Source organism: Pelecanus crispus, chromosome 10, assembly GCF_030463565.1.
Source record: "Pelecanus crispus isolate bPelCri1 chromosome 10, bPelCri1.pri, whole genome shotgun sequence".
Lineage (NCBI taxonomy): Eukaryota > Metazoa > Chordata > Aves > Pelecaniformes > Pelecanidae > Pelecanus > Pelecanus crispus.
The window spans coordinates 33,512,953-33,531,810 of record NC_134652.1 but is presented as its reverse complement, the minus strand read 5'-3'; the positions used below and the strand labels follow the sequence as shown (position 1 = coordinate 33,531,810).

General features: G+C 39.1%; 1 pseudogene; it reads right to left on the bottom strand.

The window, feature by feature from the left end:
• Nucleotides 1-17,366: 17,366 nt before the first annotated feature.
• LOC142594505 (U2 spliceosomal RNA) lies at nucleotides 17,367-17,578 on the bottom strand (annotated as a pseudogene).
• Nucleotides 17,579-18,858: the final 1,280 nt, after the last annotated feature.

The window sequence follows — 18,858 nt, the reverse complement described above, 5'->3', positions numbered from 1 at the left end:
ACAGTTTTAAAATTTAATAATATATAGCAATACTTAATTTATCCAACTTCAAAGTACATTGTAAACACATTTTGGAAAGACAGAGAATTCTCTTTTCTTGGGTTTCTTATTTAATTCTACACTGTGCAACAATTTACTTGTAAGAAGATTAGCTAAAATGGAGTTTAGATACCTTACCACTTAGTTTAGACCTTTAAATTTATGGATTGCTGCTGCTTACCTCTTTTTGGTAGAGAGGTCTCTCTTCCTCAGCCAATTGTTTTTCCCACCCTTGGACCTTGCCCTGCCTAGGCAGCTGTACAGAAACTCTTAAGAATCTACAAACAGTTGCTAAAGTTGGATCTGGATCGCTTCCAGTGAGGAAAACACATTGAATTGAACTGGTTCTGTTTACTACAGCTGTACCCAAGGTCAAAATGCTCAAGAGAAGGGATGTTTTAGTCACAGACAGAGTTTAAAAAACATTAGAAATAAATAATACAATCTTATGGTTGGTAACTGTTTAAATGCCATTGGCTTACAATGATGTGGAGGACTGAAAGTTTGATGGGGCAGTAGCAGGCTTCCCCTTGGCTTCTTTACTGCACTCCTTCACCTCTGTCTTCTAACGTGTTGAGTGTTTTAATGAAATAAAACTAAAAAGTCACTGCCTGCTATGGGCTTCAAATGTTAAAATAAAAATGTCAGAGTTCTGTATCTTTTTGCCTTGTCTGCAAGCAACTCAGACAATGCACTATTAATATGTGTCTAATATTTGGTAACAATCAAACATAGGAGTTAGGATTTTGGTAGTTGATATTTTACATCACATTTTACTTTTTATTCATTGGCACCTCAGTAATACTAATAAATAGGGCCTAAACACTGTGGAATTAATGTGTCAACCACACAACCTCTGTGAAATGGGACACGAGATCTGCATTTCCAAGAGACACTTTAACTCTAAATGCTTCCATTTCTGGGCAAGCAGCTTGGTAGACTTGCTCTAGGGCTTCTTGGGTGCAAAACACTCACATGTTCCAGTCACTTCCATTATTGCTATGGGTGTACTGGCCGCTTCTACAAGAAAAATCTGGAGTCTAAGGTCGATCACCCAGAAATGTAGAATGCTTTTGAAGATTTGACTTTGTGGCTTCCTCTAGTTCATACAGCAATTTTATAGCAGAAGCAGGATGCAAAATTCTGGACCCGAACTCTGCAGCCTTAACTCCAATACACCACAGAAGTGTGGGGCATTAATTTTAATGTGAGAACATTTTTTTTTCCAGAGCGAGAAGAGAGAAGTGCAACTAAACATCAGTATTCTGCATACTGCTTGACCATATGTTGTTAATGGAGTATTATGTTGACGCAGCACCTTTTATCCAGGATAGTAATCACCATATCACATAGCTGGTGGTGTCAACTGAGCGGTGCAGTGCACTTAATTGTGAATTCTTCTGACTCTGCTGTGAGCTGAAGAATCAAACTTCTAGCCTTACTTTGAGCCTTTCTTGAACTGCTTGGATTAGGGGCTCGACAGGAGCCTGTTGGCCTTTCTGTTTGGCTCTCGGGACCATTAAGCTCACACATGAAAGGGAACCACAGATTAATTCATGAGGGTAATCTTTAGCGTACCCTTTGCTGCTAGTCCTCCTTAAGGCTATTGTGAGAGCACAGAAGCATTAATTTACTAAGTTTTGGGGTCATTTTACGCAGAGCCTTTTGTCGTGATCACTTTTGGATCGTAAACTCAATCTTGGTATTCTACTGGTGGATTTGAATGCATAGGGAATAGTTGTATTGGCAGTTAAACATGTGCTTGTACAATTTCCACATATTAAAATTGGAAGGGAGGGCAGGAGCAAGGCACAGAGAAAAGTTCTGTTGCTTTACAAAACCCGAGAGTGATTTAACAGCTTGTTGGATGAATAGAACAACAAAAGAGCTCAGTCTTGGTGGTTTTCTGATCAGATTAAAGGGTTTCTGTGGTGCTAGGGAACTTAAATAGAATCAAATATCAGCAACTCTGTGGAAGACGTGTTCACTTAGAGGGAATAACTGTTAAATTACAACTAATTAATTAAATAGGTCTTCAACAGCAGATGTCACTGAAGCCTTAAAATTTGAGAGAGGATTTCAGAAGGCAGAGGAATTGGAATAAGTGAGCCTTGGTGTTACTTTAACCTTGAACATACTTACTATGTACATTACTTGTATTACTCTAAGAGTCTCATCTCTAGAAGATGCAATAAATTTATATTCTTTATTGCACTCATTATTGTTGTAACTGTTATATTTGACTCCCGCTTCACTAATTTATGCCTGTGATTCAATTTTTTTTCCTTAAAATTGCCTTTCTTATTGATAGCTCAACTTTATCTGCAATAACATGTGTAGGAAGTATTAGGATAAAGATTATTCATATTAGCCTTCAATCTTCAGCCCCTCATTAGATGTAGCCTATTCCATGCAACCCTCAGAAAAGAATCTGCTGTTGTAGCCTTTTTAATATATTCACTGAACTACCAGTAGTGGGGTTTTTCTTTTCAGAGATCCTAAAGACAAACGATGCTTAAAATGCTCTCAGAGAGGCTGCGGATCAGTGAGAAATTCTGTTTGTTTGGGGGCCTTGGGGCATCCGTATTGATGGCTGGCTCAGCCTCGAGTCTGTCTGGGTCTCCTCCCTTCCGCAATGTGGGTCAGCCAGCGGCTGTGATTTTGTCAGCTACGGTAGGCTCAAACGCCTGTGGTTTGCAGTCTTGTGATTGTATCACTGGGGCTGGCTGCCCCAGTGACCTCAATCACTCCGGGACCCAGATCTTCCCTTGCTGAGACAGGGCTGAGGGAAAGGCTGTTGGCAGAGAACCCGGAGAAGGAGCGTCCTGAATAAAGGTATTAGAGATTAGTCTCCACATTGTGTTGGAGTGATATTAAGCTGTTAAGTTGTCCTACTTTTCAGGTCTTTTTAATAATACTGCTTAAAATGGAAGGAAGCTTAATATCTGTATTGGTATCAGCCCTGATGGGTACAGCCTGAGACAAGGAAGGCGTGCATAAGCAGTCAGATTGATTTTTCTGTGCCAGATTTTAACCTTTCTTTATATTCAGCCTCTTTCTTCATCTTGTATTAACATAATGCAAATACAATTCAATTTTCTAATGAGAATTTGACCCAGGCTCTCTGACCGCTCTAAAATAAAGCGAGTGGACAGTCGCAATCAATGATGGCTAGTATGGATAAGCCCCCAAAAATCCGTATGGATGCTGTTCTATCTGGTCATGTATCTTAGGGGCTTGTATTTTTAAATACCTTTTGATTAGGGTGTCAGACGCAGGGTTATCCAAGCTGCAACTTTCATGGAGGAAGCTTAGGAGAATGGATGTATGACTTTTCATTTCATACCCTGTTGAGATGATTTGCGTAAAAGACATTAGATGATGGTACAAATTTCACACGCTTTCCTGTTAAAACGTGTAATGCGAAAAAGGCTAGATTTTTTCCATTAGTTTCATCTGCTTGTATTAAGCCGCTGAAAAGAAATCAGTAATGTTTCCCAAGCTCTTCTGTATAGTTTGCTAATCCAAAATGTCTGGAAGCAGCATTATTCATAACAGTAATTCATTCCTGGTGTTTAAAAATAATCTGGAGCAAGGTCAGACAAATACCTTACATCGAAGTCCTAATTTAAAGTGTAAGAATCTCAACCTGTCCAATGAGATACAAATTATAGTCTACAGCAACAGGTAAATATCCTGTATTTAGGTGGTGTGAAGAGGAAAGGGGGGGGGGGGGGGGGAAGAGGCATACACCTCCCCTCTCCCATGTGAGCACGGTTGGATGTGGCACAAACGCTCCCACATCCTGCGATGTGTTTGCCATCACGTGGTTGAGCACATCTCCCCTTCTCCCTCCCTCTTCTCATCACCTCGCGTGGCAGGGTTGGCTCTGTCTTTGCTGATAATCACGGACACGTCGCTTTCTTGCCCAATGCAACATAGGGAAGGCAGAGCTATGCTCGCCTGGCACAGATGAATAATGAATACTGTGCTGAAGATGTTCAGGCTCAATCCCTATAAACTTTGTGAATCATTGAAAGAGTTAGTAATGCTCCTGCTTTATAATAAAAATTCACAAAAGGACATTCTTTATGATTCACCTTAGAAATTTCAGAGCTGCTGTGCTTTGAGAGAGAAAATCTCGCTGCGTTGAGCTGACAAGATTTCCTGGCACACGCACAGGCTTTATTTCATACCTTTAGTTTTGGCTAAATGATTCCAAATAATGCAATCTGTAGCTCTGATCGCCTGTTGCTTGTGAACAGCCACAGGTCGAGGTGACTTCTAATTCTTAGCTGTGCTCTTCAGGGACCACTGGGAATACTCCTAGACAGACTCCATATAAACAAGCAAGCAAAAAAATGTTCGGGATTACACTGTAATATTAAGTCACAGGTCCTATAAGACATTGTTGAAGAGTCTCACCATCTCAATTTGTAGCTGTTTGCTTAATTGCTTCAGCTCTAAATTGCTCCAATGGAGGGAGTACTCTCAGGCACAGAAGTAAATGGGCTGGTATACCGATGCTGACAAACTATATATATACGCATCTGTAGAGTAAAATACAACTCATGTAAAGAAGTCAGAGCCAATAGAGGCAGTGGGTCATAGTGACAATAGAATTACTGAGGGGAATAAAGACATATCACAGGCTATACTGTAGTCATTGTATAGGACAGCAATAAAAAAATCCTGATTCTATTTGAGTAACAGTACATGATGATAAGTAAGTAAAGATTGGAGCACAATGTGTGACTCAGAGGAAGAGATGTGCAATCATATGTTTGGAGTTTCTTGAATAATGAATGCTCAGCCATTTAACTAGAGAATTTCCAAAACCATTTTCATATGCAATGTATGTTAACTGGTGATAATGGTGGCGGCTACTAAGGAAGGAGCATCGGAATAATATTCTTTTGTCTTGCTACTGTTATTCTGCATCTGCTTCAGGCAAAAGGCAATTTCAAGAAATTGTTGATGTTTTTCAAATAAAAAAAAAAACAGAATAGAGTATAAAATAAACCCCATACATTAAAATACAAACTGATTACTGACAAAGTACGTTTCAGAACTGATCCGAGTGGTTTTGTGTGCAGCTGTGACAGTTGTGCTATAAAGAAGGATTGTACCAAATTGCTAATTGGCCAAGAAGAGAAGCTCTGGTGGCCAGAACAGCCAACAGGGTCTTTCATGTTTGTTTTGAGACTCACCACAGTTCCCAGCACCGCAGAACGCTTCTCCAAAGCAAGGATGCTTTGCCTGTCCTAAATTTAATCTAGTGGAAAAAATCTTTTAGATTATTGCTGTGTCCTTTACTGCCCCTCAGCTCTTACCAGTAGGTCTTAGTGCCAATATCTTAATTTTTCATTTTATGCTGCTTGCTTTAACAATGTGTTCTTTGGCAGTCAGCCATGTCTATAGCACTCTACTATTAAAATGTCTGCTCTCTACTGCAGCTGTCCATTTAGTTTATGAACTGATCAGCCAGCAGAATGTAATTTAAGAGAACAGGAACAAGTCATAGTTGAGGGCACAAAGTATCAGCTGATCTACTGTATGCAGGTCTGTCCTTCAGCGATTTTTGAACCTAACTTGTCATACTACATGTTTATTTTTTAATTAGTGTGTAATGTGAAAAGAATGACTTGACATGCTGCACGTACTGGGTGAATAAAACCAGTACTGCCCTTGTGGAAATACTCTCGGTACCAGGAGCACTCAGGGGTGACACAGTTGTCAAAGTGAACACAGCACATAATAGTTTTCCTACTTAAATGTTATTACAGGTCTAGAGGGCAGGATAATTTGAATTTGTAATGCCATTAGCTTTAACATTTAAATAGAGCAAAGATGATCAATTCTTAGGAGACACTCACATACTAGATTTTCTTCTTAATCGCTGAGGTCCTATTGGGCCGAACCAAACCGTAAACTGGATTTTTAAGTGAAAGATACTTCATAAAATGTCCTATTTGCCTATAGCAATGTTTGTTGAGAGAGATGGTGGAGAGGGTGGCTTACTGAACCAATGAAAACAAAAACATCTACTGATACAACCCAAGGACTGGGTTGACATCATGTCTGGTAGACAAGGGAAGAATGCAACCAGAAATTAATGGATCATAATTGACGTGCTGGCAATTAGAATTAACTAGCAGACAGTGTAATGGGGGGATGACTCTGCTCCTTATGTTTTTTGAAGTCATTAAAAAGTGTGGGAAGTGGCTGTGGAGAAAGGCTGGGAGGATGGAAGGAATTTTACTGTCATCTTTGCCATCTTTAGTATCCCTGGGATTTGGAGAAGTCCACCTGCTTCCCCCACACCCTCTGCACAACTGCATCATTACTGGGCCTGATGCAGGGATATACATTGATTAGATAAGCCAGAGATAAGGAATATTAAGATTGTGGTCTCATCTCCATCAGGAAATAAAAGCTGGGAAGAACTCTTTTTCCTTCTCTGCTTATTTTTCTTCTTTCATCTTTTACTTTTAAAAAATTGGCATTAGCAAGATGTGACTTACTCTGTCTCAATATTTCCATAAGGGGATGGCCCGTAAAGCAGTTAAAAGCAATGACTGAAATGGCTCAGCAGTGGTGTATATTTGCCAAGTTTCCAAGTAGCCAAAGGGACTGAGTGCTTGAATTCATTCCTCTAAGAACAAGCTGGCAAGATAGATATTTTAATATATGTGATACATATTTGTATATACATAAATCGATTTAAAAAATCAAGGCAGGAGAATGAATGATAAAAATAAGCATGAAACCAAAATATTGATCTAGTTTATATTCTTAAAGTTACATGCAAACAAGAAAGTACCAGACCTGTAATAATGATAATTTTTTTTTCCCTCAGTAAGAAAATAAACATGTCTGTAGACAGATCTCCAGTATATTGCTTCCTTCTCATTCTTCCCCCCCAGTTTATTTGTAAGGTGACCAATACAGAATTTACTATGCTAATCAAAATACAGTCTCCTGCTGTTGACTGCATTTTGATATGGAAATTTATTCTGACTTGTATATATTCTTTCACAGAAGTCAGTGTTGCAGAGCAAATGTAAAATCCACTCTCACTAATCTGGTTTTATTCTTTCTGTTTACTATACATATTGATGAACTTTTAGTGTTAACTTCATTCCCTCTTGGCAGTGACTGAAGACCATCTAATATAGAGCTTTAAACATATTATTAGCCTTTGAATGAGTAAATTTCATAAGAAATGACATGCTTTACAAAGACAGAGGTAATGGATAATAGGGTCTTTCTCTCAAGGGAGTAGTAAAGGGAATATAGTGAGATTCAATTCGCAGTCACCAATTGGGTCACATCTCAGCAAAGATGATGTATTATTTCTGGCAGACAATATGGTCTGATGGCTATTAAAGGAGCAACAGAGTAAGTTTGATAGTCCTAGTCTAGACCTCAGTGATCACATTTCCAGTGAAAACTGGTATTCTCAGTGGTTATCATTATTTCTGTCTGGCGACCATAAGCTCTTTAAGAAGTCGAACGTTACGTTAGTAGTTTTGGCAAAAAAGGCCACAGACTAATTAGACATGGATCTTGAACTGTCTTTTCCTCTGAAGAGGATTTCTTAGCTTAGAAGAGAGACATGTGGCAGTGCAATATATTCCTTAAAGCTGTTTCTAAGTCATGTATAAATACAGGATTTTGGTTTCCAGGTTTCTTAATATGGTGCCTTTACCATCATAGCTTTCTAAATTTGTAAGAGGCCCAAATCATCCTCCGCTGAATTATTAATCATGGAAAGATCTGAAAAGATCCATCGATATATTTGTGCATTGTTTTTCTTCCAAATTAACTTTTATTGTTAAAGTTGGTGTCTGCCATCAGCTGTGGACCCCTTTGTAGACTCATCTCAACATACTTTTGTGCAACAGCTTGCTGAAGAAAGCAGGCAGCTGAGTGATTTTTATGATCTCTAACAGTAGTAAGAGATTAGGTGCATTTTTTTAATAAAGACCTGTTGGGGCTGCGGGAAAAATGATAAAGTCTTCTAATACGCCCTTAACCAAAATCCTAATGTTTAACATTTATTTATGGGACCACATTAATTTAAGCAGCAATTCTGTAGATTCATTGTGCTTAAGCCAAAAGCTTATGAGGATGGTAAATGTTTGCATATCCATCATGAACCTACAGAAAACAAGAGTAGAGAATGCATTCATTTGGATTACATTTGAAATATTACCCAAGCTGATATTGAATCTACAATGTGCACCTGGAGGAGCAGGATAGAACCGTTAAGTGTCACAGGATTGCAGATCCTTGCTTAAGCTTTTTTTAAAAAGCCAGTAACCTTGGGTATTAACACATTAAAATTGTCAGGTAAGCATTTCTGCATTTGAAATGACAACAGACTTCCATGCCTCATGAAATGACACCTGTTCATTCAGTGCCTAACAAACTAAGAGAGATTCACATGCACCTATAAACACCAATACAGAAAACAGATCTAAGAACCATTATGTTTCTATCTCATACATACATTCTAATTCATTCACTGAATATGCAAACTATATATTTAGCTAAGCACTTAAAATTGGCCTCAGGTGTAAAATTTTAGAGATTCTAATTGTGTCTCCCCAGTGATAGTCTTGTGTATCTATCTAGCTAGGGGATGCCCCTGTATCAGCATCAGGAATTCAAAGCAGCATGAAGTGAGTGCAAAGCAGGGGCTTCCACTACCCCGGGGGAAAATAGCAGACTTTTTTTTTTTTTTTTTTTACTTCTCTCTTCAATATTTCATGAGACCTGATCTTCTCTGACTAACAGGGTTGCCTTCTCCTTCTGATTTGGAAAATCTTTTTCTGTCTCATTTTGTATTTTTCTGTTTCCCCTTCTTTCTAATCTTTTATTCCTCTCTGGTTTTGCCCATCTTTGGACCAATCCAGGTCACCTGCATCTAGAGAAATAATGCTTAATATTTTTATCTGCAGCTGCTTCTATGCTTTCCACAAGCAAAAGGCTTCCAGGACACTGGGGCCGTAAGAGAAGCACAACTCCAGGGAAAACCATGGCTCATTTCTCTTAGCTAGAGCCTGCAATACTGCTCATGATTTAGATGCATCAGCAGCACATGCTACTATTTTCTTAGTATTGAAATACATCACTTTAAATGCACATTGTCACACTACCTCTGCCAGGATGAAGGGTACAGTTATTTATAGAGGTGATTATACCTGTAAAGAATTCTGTCCTAAAGAAAATTAACATAAAAACTTTTTTCCATCTAATTTCTCTCTTGTGAAGTATTTTGGAATCAGTAAGAGAATTTAAGTTGCTGAATTTTCACATTAATGAGGGTTGTCATCTTCGAAGATTTTCACAGGACTAATAACGTATCTCTTTTATAATGAAAATGCCTCCAAACCTCTTTTTCCTCTGGATACCACAGTGTGTCTTGAGCTAATTATGATTAGAAATTCTGACTCCAAAAGGAGAGAGAACTTTCTTTCCTTGAGTGCTTTCTGATGAACAAAAAGAAAATCATATTCCATGCAAAGGTGTGTAACATTGTATGTCACTTACACGGCAGAGGAATCTGGAGTCTTAGTAGGAATTAAATACTGTAAACGTACAACGCATGTCACTGCATGCATTGGAAAAGGCATAGTCCAGGTAGTACCATTCTCACTTTAGTAAGTGAATTATTCAGAATGTTCCCCTTTCACTAAGATCCTCCTTTACCCATAGATAACATATTCAAACCCAGCAGCTTTCATCATATTACTGATTACTCATTATATTACTCTAAAAGATTTGTCCTCATTTTTTCTTGCAACTTAGAGAGTCGTGTCACCAGAGTATCGTACTGTTCTTGAAAAAGGATTGCAGTGGATTATAAAATCGTAGCACAAAAAAACCCAATCCACATCTAAAAAATGTTTGCAATCAAACAAACAGCTTAAAATTATATTAAAGGATGGAAGAAAGCCAGACATTCCATAAAAGCTTATCCACCTATCTGTGCGTTCTTTGTAGGTTTACCATTTTCTAAGCGCTTATATAATAATACTTTCATGATGCCCATCATTGCAGTTTGAGTTAGTTCTGCACTTTAACCGCACTCTCAGTAAAGAGACATCCTTCAGCTTGTTTGTGTTGTCCTCTTTTTCTGCACCTCTGAGACTCTCTGAATCTGAACCCCTGTTCAGAACCTCTGTTTTTAACCACCAACATTCAGGTGAATATCCACAAGTATTTCTTAATTTACTCGCAGTTATTACCGTTAAAGCTTTCTTACACCCAGTGTATTGCATTTTATGTTCTTTCTCTACACCGGTTTGGCATGGGATAGAGTTCCACACTGGGTATTGCATGGTTCAGTCCTAACCATACCGATCTGACAGTGAGGAATGGTGGATTCCAGCTTTGTCTCTGCCACTAGCTTGCCAGTTTGGTCCTGACATCCTTCTGTACCTCAGCTTATTTAAAATGAATTGGAAGTAGCCTTAACTCTGTTAAAACATATTCTGAGAATACATTCATGTTTGCAGAGCACCAGGAGTTCCTTGATTGCAAAGGATCTAGAGTGTAAAATATCCTTCATAGCTGTCTTTAGAGACTGAAAAAGCAGCAGTTTTACTCACAATTTTGCATGTAACTTTTTGTCTGCCAGCATTTTCTATTCCACAATGAAGATCGAAAACATATTTTTAGCCATTAAAATGCCAGAGTCATGCTGTTTAGAATTTGTCCTTGAGCCTTGTGACAACTATCTAAAGCATACCCATTATTATTTATTGCATGCATGTCTACAATAGTCCAGTCCCTTTTGAACTTCCTGCTATCTACAGATAGTAATTATTAACTCAGAGAAAACCACCTGCAACATCTCCTGGTTTAAAAGTACAGCAGAACCTTGCTAAGTGCCTTACTAGATAGAGCAGTGATTGAATCTCTGGTGCCAGTATTTCAGGAGACTGTCAGAATCTCTTGGGATAATGTCTTCAGAAGTCCATGAATCAGGGGCAGGCGCCAGCTTGTAAGAATAAAATTTCCATTTTGTCTTTGTGAGAATTCAGCTTTCTGACTTGACAGGAAAGTAAGTACTTAACACTCATTGCAGCTGAACTACGTTTGACTTTGAAAACAGCTTCCAGCAAGATTGAGTGTTGAGGAAGGACCTTGGAGACACAGTGGCAGCTTCTCCTCCAGCCCATGTTGAGATGGGCTGACCAACCCCACCCGGAGGAGCCATCGCTAGCGTCCCGTACAAATTTTATCTCCAGCAGCCCAGGGCTACTATTTGGGAATCATCTACTTACCCACTTACATTCTATAGAAGATTTCCAACACCTAGAACAACTTTGTTTATACACAGGCACACATATATACACACACAGACGTGTATAGCAGGGTATACGTAAAACTTACATTTTATATAAATATGTTTTTATTTATACATACATGCACATACAAGCATAGCTTTCCTGACTAACGAGAGCTAATAGAAGAAAAGGGGGGAGGGAGTAAGTTTAAAAGAGAAAAAATTCTTTATATTACACAAAACATTTCCTGATATAATATTTCACGATTTTTCCAAGTGACTGATTTTGAGCGTACAGCGTTACTGTCCTTGATGTTCCTGTGGAGCTCCGAAACATTCGGTTAATTATTGAGCTATACTGGTTACACTGGTCACATACATAATTTTGGATAAGGTCAACTCCTTTCTCAGTGCATGTGTTACTGCCACGTGCACAAAAAAGAGGAAAAGCAATTGCATCTTTTAATCTGCATCTTTGAGCTCTTTGGTTTTCATTGCCTTCAATACTGAAAATGTAATCTAATCATTGAAAAATGGAATTTCAGCTTTCATTTTTTATCTTCTGATGCTTTCATGTGCTCAGACAAGACAGATTAGGGTCAAATATATACATGGAGTAAAACTATTTTTAAAGTCCTGAACTGTATTTTGAAAGCATTGTTTGCTACTGGAGCAGTCTGCTTGTATTTTTCTTTACATCTGTAAGTTAATTGAAAGTAATTATTTGCATATAAAAAATAATATTATTGAAGTAGTATGCATGGAAACAACATCACTTTATTTAATTCCCGAAGATTTAATTCACTGCTTCAGCTATGAATCAAGACTGAGAAAATGTACCATTCCTCTTAAAAGGATCCAGAGCCAGCAGGGACATCTGAGCGGGCCGAGGGGTGAGCCAAGCTCAGGGCGGCAGCACACACAGAGGTCCGCATCTGTCGGGAGGGAGCCCGAGCTGCTCTTTCACCTCCCCAGGAGCATCTGTAGCCCCACCATTTCAGGTTGCTGTGGCCAAAATCTCCCTGAAGCTCAGCCACAGCGCGGGATCTCTTTGTTTTCTTTTCTGTAACCTCTGTTCTCTACCTGCACTGCTAAGTAGATAATTAAATTGCTCAGAGGACATATTCTAATCATTAATGCCTCCTTATAGTATGCATAAGCATCTCATCTAATACTTTCAGTTATTACATACTTTTTCACGTAATTCCCTAATTAATGTGAATTTTCCCTAAGAAAGAAGGTGGGATTAATCTGTAATTCTGTCTTAGGTTTCTTATATAGTCTCTCACCGTATCATATAATATCTTCACTGGTAAAAACAGTATCTAAAGAAACTAAATTATTATCTCACTGTATTACATAATATCTTCATTGGTAAAAACAGTATGTAAAGAAACAAAATTGTTAGTTCAAAAAGGTCATTTTGCATATGCCTTAAACCCGCTAAAGCAAAATAACAAGTGTTGCAATGAAACAGATGAGGAGGTAGTACAGGACTTTTATTTTAAAAGAGTTTTCATGGGCCATCATATAATCAAACCATTGTTAGGACTGGTAAAATTACTGGTAATCCTAGCAGAGAGGGTAAAACTGAGGCTGCCTAGAATCAAAGTGGTGTGTCTCAGCTGTCTTGTCAGCTCAAGGTACAGACTCATCCATGGGGGCACAAATGAACAACTGCACTCTCTATATCGCATTTATTTGTGTGCTAACAGCATGGAGCAATCTTTGGTCACCACACCATCCAGCCGCCTTTTGTAATTTCTAATTATTTTTTGAACAAGACTCAAAAGGATCATGTTCACTTCTTCGCTTCCAGCTGCCGAGCGATGCCGACAGTCTTCTCTGTGGATGACTGTTAATACGAATGCTGTACTTTGAGCAGTCAAATGAAAACAAACACAAAAATGTGATGCTCTTACTATGTTTATTCTTTTCCTATATGCTTTCTTTCCTTTTACATTTTATTTCTTAATATGTGTAGCTCTGTTGCTACATTAGCCACTGCATTCTTTGCTGTTTATAAGTAGATTATTACTTCTGCAAATCTCAGGATTAAAAATTATAATGATATTGTAAAATGGAGGACACTAGCTATACAAACACAAAAGGTTTCATTTCATCTTTGTTGAACATTTTAAGGACTGTAGTATTTGAAATGTTATTAAATAACAAAATTAGCAAAAATGCAAATTATCCACATCAATCAGTTTAGGATTAGCATTCATTTAAACCAGGATCCTTTGCAACAATGTTTACATAAAGATATGCCATATGATGCTGAATATATTTCAATGTTTTTAGTGAATTCTACTGAGATTTCATTGAATTCCAGTCAACTTTTCTCATTCTGTTAAATTTGGAAGCCATTATTAGAAACATAAGTCTGCTCTTTTTTCTGTTGTGTAACTGAATGATGACTAGATTAAAAAAAAATCCCCCCCACAGTAGATAAATTTCCATAACAGTGTCACTAATGGAAGGCTATTTTTTGAGTTCTGAGATTACCAGTCAACCTTTCAGTTATAAAATATAGTAAAAATGTTTATCAGGCCTGATTTAGAATACTTTTTAATTATACAAAAGGAAATAATTTCCATAGCTGTTAATCAAGCTGAAATAAGAGTTTTTATTTATGTTTCAGAATCCTCAAAAATCCCACTGACTTAAGGGAAATGTTAGGCATTTGTATTCCTTTGGGCATTCAGCCTGTGTGAATACAAATTAAGTTGCAATGAAAAGTAAAGAAGAAACTGTATCAGACTTAAATTAAATGTACACTAATTTGTTTTACCAGATACTGAGGAGCACATCTTTAAAAAGAAATGAAAGACGGAGCGTTTGGGTTTTAGAAATGTGCGATATGATTTTAACCACTCTCTAGAAATGCTTTTCTGCGTTTGTAAAGGTGATACGTATTGTAGGAATACGGCCACTGAAGACGTGCAGAAAACATTTGGCTTTATTTTACAAAGTAGCTTGAACTAGACTGCTTAAATAGTTTAACTGATCTGTTTAAATAACGTAGAGCTAAGCAGGTCTGAATTATCTAGACTACTGCAGTGTTGTGAAGCCTCACGCGTGGTCAGCCCTTAGAAGAAAGGGCAGCAGCGGCAGCGAGGTGTAAAGGTTGCCCGAGGCAGGCTTCGATGGCAGATTTTACTGAACTGCTCCAGGCCACCCCTACCGCAGCACTGCCAGAGTAAGGAAAGGGTAAGGCCAAGCACGTGATCTTCATCGGAGTTTAACTTACATTTGGTACACCTGCCTTGAGAGAGAGGGACAGAGGAAAGCTTTCTGCCCACTCTCTCATTTACATGAGAAATATTACAAATAAGAGAGTGGTTTAGGCCTGTGTAACTTCACCGTTTTTCACAGCCTGAATAGGCAGCATTCTGAGCATCTCTGAACGTGGGCAGTGCTAGCCACAGAGTAATACCTTATGGAGTTTTAAAAACAGACATCCTGGGCTGATACTTAAGTAATCTTTAAGCCATGTTCAGAAAAAGAATTTTACTTAAACAAGACCAAAAAAAAACTTTTCTGAAAGGAGAAGAGTAAGAAGGGTCAGTTCATCATTCACTTGCTAAAAACACAACTATAGCAACATTGTCTTTGCATATCCAAGGTAGACATCTGAGCCTATTATTTAAATAACACAGCCGCTGCCAAATGGTAATGAACAGTTCTTCGTTTAATATTATTCTCTTTAAATATTATCTAAATACTATTCAGAAAGTGGTAGATATCACTAATGCCTGAAAAGGTAGCAAATGTTCAAGTACTTAATTTGGATTCTTTTTCAAGGAAATAAGAAAAAAACAGGACTTAGTCTTAAATGTGACTAGGTTATCGTGTATTTCAGCAGAATGAGTTTGAGCTCATCTCTGTGTTTTCCCATACGTACACAAAAGAAGATGCAACGATGGTGAACAATGGTTCACCACTGAGGTCATGCAAAGACCTCAGCTTGCACCAAGCAGAATTTCCTATTAATTATTTTATTTTTATAAAATTATTTATTGCAGAACGGTACAAACTTTAGTTACCTGTGGACACCATGCATGGAAATAATAAATATACACACATAGAAGCACAGTCAGGTAAGTATTGTTGTATGTGACATTAGCCCATTGTTTTCCTTCTTCATTATCTCAGCAAACAAGTTCATCAACTTGCAATACTCATTTTAGTATACATTTTTAAGGTAGTACAAAAATGAAGTTACTTGTATAGTTTAAAAAGTACAAGAAGTTGAAAATGAAATAGGTACTTCTGGAGACAGTGAATCTGTAGCGTCAAATTAAAACTTGGAAAAAATAAAGGATGTATTCCTTAATGAAAGCACTATTTGTAGAGACACGGATTAAGAAAACAGATGACAGTTCATCTTCTGATACCTGACAATGAATAAATTTTACAGAATGAGGCATTTCGAAATGAAGAATTTCAACCCCTAACCAACCAACTGCATGCACTCGGTCATATATTTGATCAGAAGTCCAGCTATACGCCAAGACGCATAGCCTCTCTAATTCTAACCTCTGTTTTCCTTTATTTGAATGTTTGCAAGATAGCAAGAGTCCGTGCTACAGTTTTTTTGTAAAAGTAAAATGCATGCAATGAATAAATTATTACTTACATGTGGAAAAAAATGGTGGCACCTAGCTGCTTAGCCCTTTTGAGCTGGAAACAATGCACACCATGTACCAGATAATATGAAATCAGAGCATAAGTAGAAAGTTTTTGAATACAGTAACAGAACATGGATGCACAAGGTAAAAATGAAATTATTGTGAACGAAATAGTTAGCAGCAGTCACAGCGTATGAGCTACCTAGCAAGGTGGTTTTTTTGGTTTTTGTGGACGTCATGGGAAAGATGTTGAAGTGGCATGAGGAAGGAGGTTGTCCTTGCTTGGAGGATGGCTTTAACTCAAGCAGACTAACTCAGCTTCATTGTAATTCAGGGGATGGGAAACATCAAGCTCAGATTTTGTGAAGAGTGGAACTCTGTTACATGGACAAATTTAAACAATCCTTTCATTTTCCACTAGAGTTACGGAAACACATGCACTTCAGTTTGCAAAAACACATGAAATGGAAACCAATCCGAAGTTAAAAGGATCATAGAATCACAGAATGCTTTGGGTTGGAAGGGACCTTTAGAGGTCATCCAGCCCAAGCCCCCTGCAGTGAGCAGGGACAGCTTTAACCAGATCAGGGTGCTCAGAGCCCCGTCCAACCTGGCCTGGGATGTTCCCAGGGATGGGGCCTCCACCGCCTCTCTGGGCAACCTGTGCCAGCGCTTCACCACCCTCAGTGTAAAAAATTTCTTCCTTATATCCAGTCTAAATCTATTCTTCTTTAGTTTGAATCCATTATTCCTTGTCCTGTCACAACAGGCCTTGCTAAAAAGATTGCCCCCATCCTTCCTGTAGGCCCCCTTTAAGTACTGGAAGGCTGCAATCAGGTCTTGCCGCTGCAGCCTTCTCTTCTCCAGGCTGAACAACCCCAACTCTCTCAGCCTGTCCTTGCAGGAGAGGTGCTCCAGCCCTCTGATCATTTCTGTGGCTCTCTTCTGGACCTGCTCCAACAGGTCCATGTCCTTCTTGTGCTGAGGGCCCGAAGGAACAGAGCTCCCCTTCAAGCCGGTCTATGATACAGATACTGACTGGAAAATATTCTTATTTACAATAATCAACAAGGTTCACACTGTATGGCTGGTTGTTTACACCTGTCTCGTTATCATTAGCCATCAGCAAGTCAGTTGAAACTAAGGAAGCCAGAAAAGGTTACAGCTGGATACTCTCAAAATACCTGTTGAACTATTACTAGGAAAACCAGGCCTCCCTAACGCTCCCTGCACTGAGGCTGCTCATACTTCACCAAATTTGGGGGAAAGAGTGTCCTTGGCTTGTGAAGTCCCTGGCCTGTAAACCGCTGGCGGCTGGGAGAATATTTGTATGAATATCACTGTCTGCTCATCCAGCTCTTACTCTTCTCTGGGTGGTCGGCGTGGTGTTGTCCATTGCTGTCTCTGGTTTTTGGAGGCAGCACAATGCCAGGTCAGTGAGTGAAGTGGACCAAACAAGCTTCTAGTCCATCTCTCAGTGTAACATAAAGTCCATTTAAATCAATTTAGTATAAAGTCAATGGAATGTAAAGTCCTCAAGCTGAAGACGTATCAAATATTAAACCGATAAGAAAAGATACTGCACTTGATCATAGCTAGAACTTAGTCAGTAGTCTGTCAGTAGGATTGGGTTTTAGAGTGGTTTCGAGGATTCCCGGGGAAAGAATGGCACGCACACACAGCCTATCTAGCAGCACAAAAGACTTTATTAACTACACTACAAGCGTTTAGCAAAGCAAGAGTCTTCCCGACCCGAGGACCGTGAGGAAGATGGTCCATCCGTACAATCTTGTGCCGTCTTGCGCTGCGAGCTCAGCCCGGCGGTCAGTAGGTGCCAGCTTTACGTGGGCGGCCCCATGGAGGCAACGGTGACCTCGCCGTACACCCGCCCACCCCTCTTCAGGACATCCCGGTATTTATATGGCAGAGGAAAGGCATTTCGACACACGTGGCCAGTGAGTGCCGAAAACACGCCTCGGTTGCAACAAAGGGAGCCTATGGCGCGTGTGCCCGCTGGCCAGGCGCGCTGCACGTGCCATAGTCATCCCGTCTATTGGTTCATGGGCTTTGTTCGCCCGGCATATTACCGTAATCCAGCAGTCACATATCGACTATGCTCAAGCCAATAACAGGATGCTTGCAAAGCAAGCAAAATCAGGAGCTGTACCTTGTATCTTCACAGCTGCACATCCTCCCTACCATTTCTCAGCTTTTTATCTCTATGGTCAGCATTTCAAACAATATATTATCTGTCTCTTGTGATAACTGCATTCCTCGGCTATCTACTTCTCACCCAGTGTCCATCCACGGACCAAAATTCCATCTTTTCACCCTTCCGTACACAGATTGTTAAGACTATCTTTTGAGTTAAGTAGTCAGAAGCTGGAGTTGTGTATGTCATGCTTCCCTCTTTTGAAGTTATTTTTCAAAACCTATGAATTCTGCTTAAAGACTGGATCTTAATCTTGAGGCTATATAAGCATTGTGGAAATCTGTTAAATGCCTAAACAGATAGCGGAGGCTCTCAAATCTATCCTAAAATATTTCTAGGTTGTTTTCCTCTTTTATATATGTGGTTTTCTTTTATAATTTTGTTTCATAATCATTTTCAGATAACAAAAATATGAGATGGAGTTAAAAAACGTGGTTATACCACCACTTCCAGGTCAGTACGCACAGCTTACGTGCCTCCTATGTTGGTTATAAGCATTCCTTGTCCTCTGATCTAGCTGAGAAGTATGACGACAGGGAACCATTTGTTCACTGATCTCGTTCACTGCGCATTTGGGTACCTGCCTAAGAGATCCATCATGGAAGCTCCACGGTTGCTTTGTGTTGGGGTTGAAGAAAAACCTGCCAGTGCCTGCAGAAATGCAGTGGGTACTT